The following is a 6,837-nucleotide window of genomic DNA, read 5'->3' on the forward strand; positions in this document are numbered from 1 at the left end:
GCGGGGGGACGGCGGCGGGGGCCGCTGGAGGAGGCGGAGAGCGGCCGCGGGAGGCACCGGGACCGGGGGCAGGGCGCGGTTCCGCTCCCATCCCAAAACATTCCCCGCTCCCAAAAAAAGCTCCGCAGCGCCGGGAACGCCGCTCCCCGCAGCCTCCAAATCGTCCCGGAGAATTCCCCCCCCCCCCAAGTCCGGGGGGGGCCCCCCCAAATCCCAGGAAATTCCCCCCCAAATCCCGGCTCCGGGATGGCGCAGGGCAAAAAAGAGTTTTCCAGGGAAGCTTTGCAGGAGCCGGATCCAAACTCGCGAATTTCAGTTCTTTTACACCAAATTAACGGCGGAAGGAATTCGGAGCTGTGTTAATAATTATTATTATTATTATTAATTATTCTTTATCATTATTATTCCCGATTCCCAGATCCCTGGGATGCTTTTCCAACTAATTCCCGTTTTTTCCCCTCACCCTCCTGTTGTCACAACATCAAAATCAACCCCTAAAGCCCCCAAATTCCAGGATTTTTTTAGCAGGAGAGCCCCAAAACCGCCTCTTTTCCCAAGTTTTTTTGGGGATGGGGGCTCTTGGCTCCCAAGGCTTTCCCTAAAACCACTCCCAGCTTGATAATTCCCATTTTCCTCCCTAAAGGACGCAGCTTTGGGCTCCACGCTCCCTGGATTGAGGGGAAATCGCCGGGAATTCGGGAAGGAAATTCCACCCCATGGGATAATTAGGGATGGGCTGGGGTTTTTTTGGGATTTCAGGATGGAATTGCGGCGCTGGGAGGGAATTTACGGATCCTGTGGGATTTCCGTCCCTGTTTCCCACTCCATATTCCAACCCCAAGGAATTCCAAGTGTCCCTGAGCTTTTTCCCCCCATCCAGCACATCCCAAATGGGTTTTTTTTTTTCCATGAGAAACCATGGAAAACCCTTTATCCAAAGGCACGGGAATGAATCCCAAACTTCCCCCCCTCCCTTCCCACACAGCGGATCCAGGGAAAACCCAGCGGGATTTTGGAGGAGTTGGGATTTGGGGCAGAATTCCGGAGGGATCCCGGATTCAGGATAAACAGGAGCTGCCACTTTTGGGATGCAAAGAGCCAGACCAGGAATGAATCCATGGAATTCATCCCTGTTTTCATGGAAAACACCCAGGGAAAGGGAATTTGCCGGGAGAGAATGGCCTAAAATGGGATCACGGAATTCCCAATCCCAGAAGAGAATCCTGGGAATCTGCTGATCCCAGGACAGGCCCAGGGATTCATTCCCAGAGGGAATTCCGTGAACAAACCCCTGATCCAAAGGGAAAACCCTGGAGAATTCCCGTGGGATTGGAATTTGGGAGCTTCTCCCCACAACAAATCTCACTTTTCCCTTGGAATATTCCCAAAATTCCCTTCCATCCAGACCCTCTGGCCTGTTTTTCCCATCTCATCCTGGCAAAACAGAAAATCCAGGAGCTCTCCCTGTTTTCCCTGAGGCTGGGAAGCTTTTCCAGGCCTGGGATATCCCGGAATGCTTCTCCAGAACTTTCCCATCCTGGAATTCCGCCAGGAGCTCTCCGGGTGCTCCCTGAGCCATCCCAAATCCAAGTTTTAGGGATTCATTTCACTCCTGTTTCCTTCTCTTCATGGATTCAAAACCTCTGGAATGAGGAATTCCTGCTCATCCCGGGCTCTGCACCCCGGAATTCCAAGCAGGGATGGGGGAAAATTGAAAACAGGAGCTGAAAACTTGGGAATTTTTGGCATTTTAGATCAAAAACTCCGCTTGGAATCAGCCCATTCCCTAAAAATCCAAGGTTTCCCTCATTTTTCAGCCATTTGGGATGAAATATCCCAAATTTTGGGACGAAGGAGAGCGGAAAATTCCGGATGTTTTGGGAAAGCTTTTTCCTGCTCCGGGATTTTGGGAACAATCCCAAAACTTGGGATTTTTAAAGCCGAATTTTCAGGTTGGGAGAGTTCAAAGTGGAAGAATTCCAAGGATTTATTTTTTTTTTTCCATAGGATTTGTGGTTATCTTCCCAAAGAATCTTGGGAATGGCAGGAGCTCGTTATTAATCGTTATTAATTAATTGTTATTAATCGTTATTAATCAGCTCCCAAAGCCTTTCCCAGTTCCAAACCCGGCCTGGAAAATCCCAATCCAGGGAGGGATTTATCCCCACAATCCCAAATCCCGGGATTCCGAGGGAACTGGGAATCTTTCCCGAGCTAAATGAGAGAATTCCAGGGAAATTCCCGAGATTTTGAGCAATTCCCAGGAATTTCTCCCCTCAATCCAGCAGCACATTCCCGAGGGAGGTCGGGGCTGGCACAATCTGGGATTTGGGAAAATATTCCCAAATATTTTTCCACAGATTGGGAATTCTGGGATCAGATTTTAGGGAATACTCTCCCAGGAAATTCCCTCTCCCCGGGATCCTTCGGGATGGAGCAGATCCTGCGTTAATTCCAAGCCCTGCCCATGGAAAAGCTGCTTTTTCCAAGGAAAACGGCTCCAAAATCCCTCAAAAAAACCCCTTTGGAATTCCTTGGAATATCCACACAAGAATTCCCGGTGCTCCAAGCCCTTCCTGCCTGGATTAAAGTCGTTTTTAGTGGAATTTCCTGGAATTTTCCTGGATTTTTTGTTACCTTTTTGCCTCGAGCTGGGCTTGAATTTAAAGCTGGGCTTAAGTTCAGGACCCAAATCCAGGTCCTGGAAGGGAAGAGGGAGCAGGGAAAGAATGGGAATCAATCCCAGGAATTTCCCAAGAGGGAAAAATGAACTTGGAACAGGTCAGAATGCAAGAAAAGGCAGGAAAAGAGGGAAAAAAAGCGGGAATTTGGGATAAAACCCACCCAGGATAAAGTGAAGTTCTCAAGATTCCCTCACAAAAGCCGGGAATGTTCCTCAGAGCTGTGGAATATTGCCTGGATATTCCCGGATTTTCCAGGGATCAGCATTCCTGTCACATCCCAAATCTTCTGTGCCACTTCCTGGCTGAAAATTCCATGGATTCCACTTAAAAATCCCGTGGATTCCAATTCAAAATTCCATCGATTCTAATTCCTGTCAAGCCCAGCTGGATCTGCGCTTCCCAAAGAATTCCTTGGGAATTTCCTCAGGGAATAAATCCTGGAATTTGTGATCCTGATGCTTCAAGGCTGGATTATTCCGGGATTATTGATTTTCCTGGGATGAATCCTTGCCAGTCCCCAGGATGTGCCTTTGGAAGAGGCTTTCAAATCCCACTGAAATCCAAAATCTGGGAAAGCCCGGCTTTATTTCCCAAATAAATCCGCTGGAAGTTTGGTTAGTCCCAGTTTTTGGGAATCTGCCTTTTCCCCAAGGATTTTTACTTCTCCCGCTTTTTTTACTCCAAGCTTTATTCCCGTTTTTCCTGCTGGGGAGGAGTTGATTCTCAGCACGTTAAAAACGCTGGGATTTTTCCCAAAATCCCTGCTAATTCCAGGAATCCCTGGAGTCCCCTCCCCATTCCATGCCGGGTCATTCCCTAAATTCCTTTTCCTGCTCCAGAATTCATTCCTTCCTCAATTTCCATTTTGTGGGATCATCACCGAGTTATTTCCATCTATTCCCAGTTTTTCCCAGCAAATTCCCAGGGAAATATATTCCCAAAGCACCTCAGGAGTTCACAGCAATCCTGGATCTGAATCCCAAAATTCCGAGAGCACCTTCCCAGAATTTTTTGGGTGGAAAATCCCAGGATTTTGGGGGGGGGGGGGGGTAAGGGGGGTTAATTCCAAATAATTTTATGTTTCACCAGTTGCAGCTGTGGTTTTCCTGGGATTTTCCTGCTGGGAATGCAGGGAGTGGGAAGGAGCAACAGGGAGGATTTGGGAAGCTGGGATCCAGGCTGGAGAGTGAATCCCAAATATTCCTACAGGGGAGGAAGAGCCTGGGACTCCTGGAAAAATTCCATGGATGCCATCCCAAAGCTGGGAAAATTCTATGGATATCACCCAAAGCTGGAAAAATTCCATGGATATCACCCCAAAACTGGGAAAATCCCACCCAAAACTGAGGCACCTTTGCTTTCCCAGGAAGAGGAGGAGGAGGATCCTTCATCCCGCAATTCCAAGCCCTGGAATTCTGTGGGAATTCTGTGGGAATTCTGTGGGAATTCCAGGAGAAAGAGAGGCTGAGGTTCCCCAGCATCGTGTCCCGGGAGGAAGGAAATTCCTCACTTCCCATTTATCCCAGAGAAATCCTGGAATAGGAACCCAGGCGGCTGCGCTTGGCAGAGGATTATCCCAAAATTCCAAAGATAAATTCAGGATTAGAGGAAAAAAAGGCGGAATTTGAGAGCTAAAAAGAAACCAGCCCCAAATTTGGTTTTATGCCAGGTTTTATCCTGATCCCATTTTCTTGGGATCCTCTGGAGCCAAATCCCAGATGTTGCCAGCAAATCCCAATTTTTTCTCTACCCTCCATGGAATTTCTGTGTCCTGGAATTCCAGCCCTCATCCCAAATCCCTCTCCAGCTCTCCTGGAGCCCCTTCAGCCTCTGGAAGCAGCTCCAAGGTTTCCCTGGAGTTTCCCTTCTCCCATTTCCTGGGACAGTTCCAGGGGCAGCCACGGATTCCCTGGACAGAATTCCAGCCCACTGGAAGTGCTCAGATCCTCTCCTGGAAATGGGAACATCCTGGGATGGGAGAGATCCCAAAGTTTTTAAAACTCCTTTATGACTCCTCCTCCAGCTCATCCCAGTTTTTTCCCAGCCCTCATTCCAGAGGCTCCCGCCTCTCCCAAGGAATATTTTGGGGATCTCCCCACTCTTCCCTCAGGAACGCTGCCGAAAATGTGCCTGAGGGCAGGGATAGGTGGGATTTGGGAAGGAATTCCTGCCGGGGAGGGGTTGGGATGGAATTCCCAAAGGAGCTGTGGATTCCCCATCCATGCCTGGAATGTCCAAGGAAATGGGAGAAGGGAAACTCCAGGGAAACCTTGGAGCTGCTTCCAGAGGCTGAAGGGGCTCCAGGAGAGCTGGAGAGGGATTTGGGAGAAGGGCTGGAATTCCAGGACACAGGGAATGGCTTTAAACTGGGAAAGGGGAATTTGGATGGGATTTTGGGAAGGAATTCCTGGCGGGGAGGGGCTGGGATGGAATTCCCTGGATCCCTGGAATGTCCAAAGCCAGGCTGGAACAATGTGGGATCATGGAAGGTGTGGGGTGGGGCTGGGTGATCCTTCAGCTCCTTCCATCCCAAACCATGCCAGGATTCCAGGAATAAATCCTTTGGGATGCCCGTTTTCCATGGATTCCCCAAACTGCAGCTGGAAATCTCAGGATGGGATGGGATCGATGCCCTTGGGCCCTTCCTGAGGGTCAGGGACACCCAAATCCTACCCTAAACCCCCCCCAAATCCTTGGATTTCGCGCCTCCATCCCAAGGTTTAACACCTCTCCCCCATCCCCAGGGAAACTGGGATCGTTAATTCCGGATCAAAACTTATCCCAAGCGGCTTCCCAAGGAAAAGAGGCTGAGGTTGGGGGATTTTATCCCAAATTTTCCCATCTCCAGCCCCCACCTCGCTGCTCCCGGACAAGCCGGGAGCTGCAAGCCCCTCTGGAATTGCCCCTGGCAGCAGGAGATGGGAATTTTCCAAGGATTTGGGGATTTTTAGGAGCATAAAATGGGAATTTCAGCTCCATCTGTGGGATAACATCACCGGATTTATTCCCTGCAAGACGCAGCTCCAGATTTGTCCTTAAACTCTTCAAAAAAACTTCTTTTCCCAGCCTTTTTTGGGAGGAAAAAAAGCCAAATCTACATTTTAAAAGCCAGCTTCCCGCTAAAAACATGGACTTTCCTTCCCACAACTCCAGTTTTCTCTCCGAAAACTCAATTTTCCTCTCCCAAAACTCGATTTTCCTTCCTAAAACTCTTCTTTTTTCTCCTAAAACTCCATTTTTTTTCTCCCAAAACACAGTTGTCCTTCCTAAAACTCCCTTTTCCTCTCCCAAAACTCCTAAAATTGGAGAATCCTGAAATATTCCCCACATTTTCTTGGCATTTGCTGCTGCTTTGTGCTCAGCAAATCCCAATCCCCACGTTTTTAAGGAGTTTTCATTCAAACAAAGTAACTTTTCCCTCAATTTAAGCAAAACCAGAAGTTTTTTTCCCCCCCCCTCCCCACCTTTTTCCCATCGGGAATTCACTGCTGCCTCAAAATTTGTGAATTTCCTCAATCCTGAGATCCTGAAATTTTGCCAACAGCCTCCCTAAAAATAAAAAAATCCTAAAATCCGATTTTTCGAAGACAAGAGTGGAAAGAGGAGGGGGAAAGAGGGGAAATGCAGAAATAATGGGGGTTTTTGAAACCCTCTCGAGGCGCAGCAGAGCTCAGGGTGAGAACCACACACACGAGAGCGATTTCTTTTCACACCCCCCCAGCAGCGCAGCCCCCAAACCGCCAGGAAATCCTAAAAAAAGCCGGGGCGAGGCCGAGGGAAATGGGGTGAAAATGAAAGGGAATTGTCTGGTGCTGATGGCGGCACTTGGAATTCGCAATTCCCGAGGGATTCGGCCCCGGAGCGGCTCCATTTGAAAGCCCCGGCTGGGATTGTCCCAAGGGATTGGACCCTCCCGGCCCGCGGGTTTGGGATGGAGCCCCGGGATTTGGGATGGAGCCCCGGGAATCACCACAGACCCCCGGGATTCACCACAGACCCCTGGGTTTGGCATGGATCCCGGATTTCACACAGATCCCTGGATTTGGGATGGAGTCCCAGGAATCACCACAGACCCCTGGATTTGGGATCCCGGATTTCACACAGACCCCTGGGATTTGGGATGGAGCCCCGGGATTCACCACAGACCCCTGGA

This window comes from Corvus kubaryi, unplaced genomic scaffold (assembly GCF_017639235.1).
Source record: "Corvus kubaryi isolate FWS band 111438036 unplaced genomic scaffold, C.kubaryi_AGA036_p1.0 36952, whole genome shotgun sequence".
NCBI classification, from domain to species: Eukaryota; Metazoa; Chordata; class Aves; order Passeriformes; family Corvidae; genus Corvus; species Corvus kubaryi.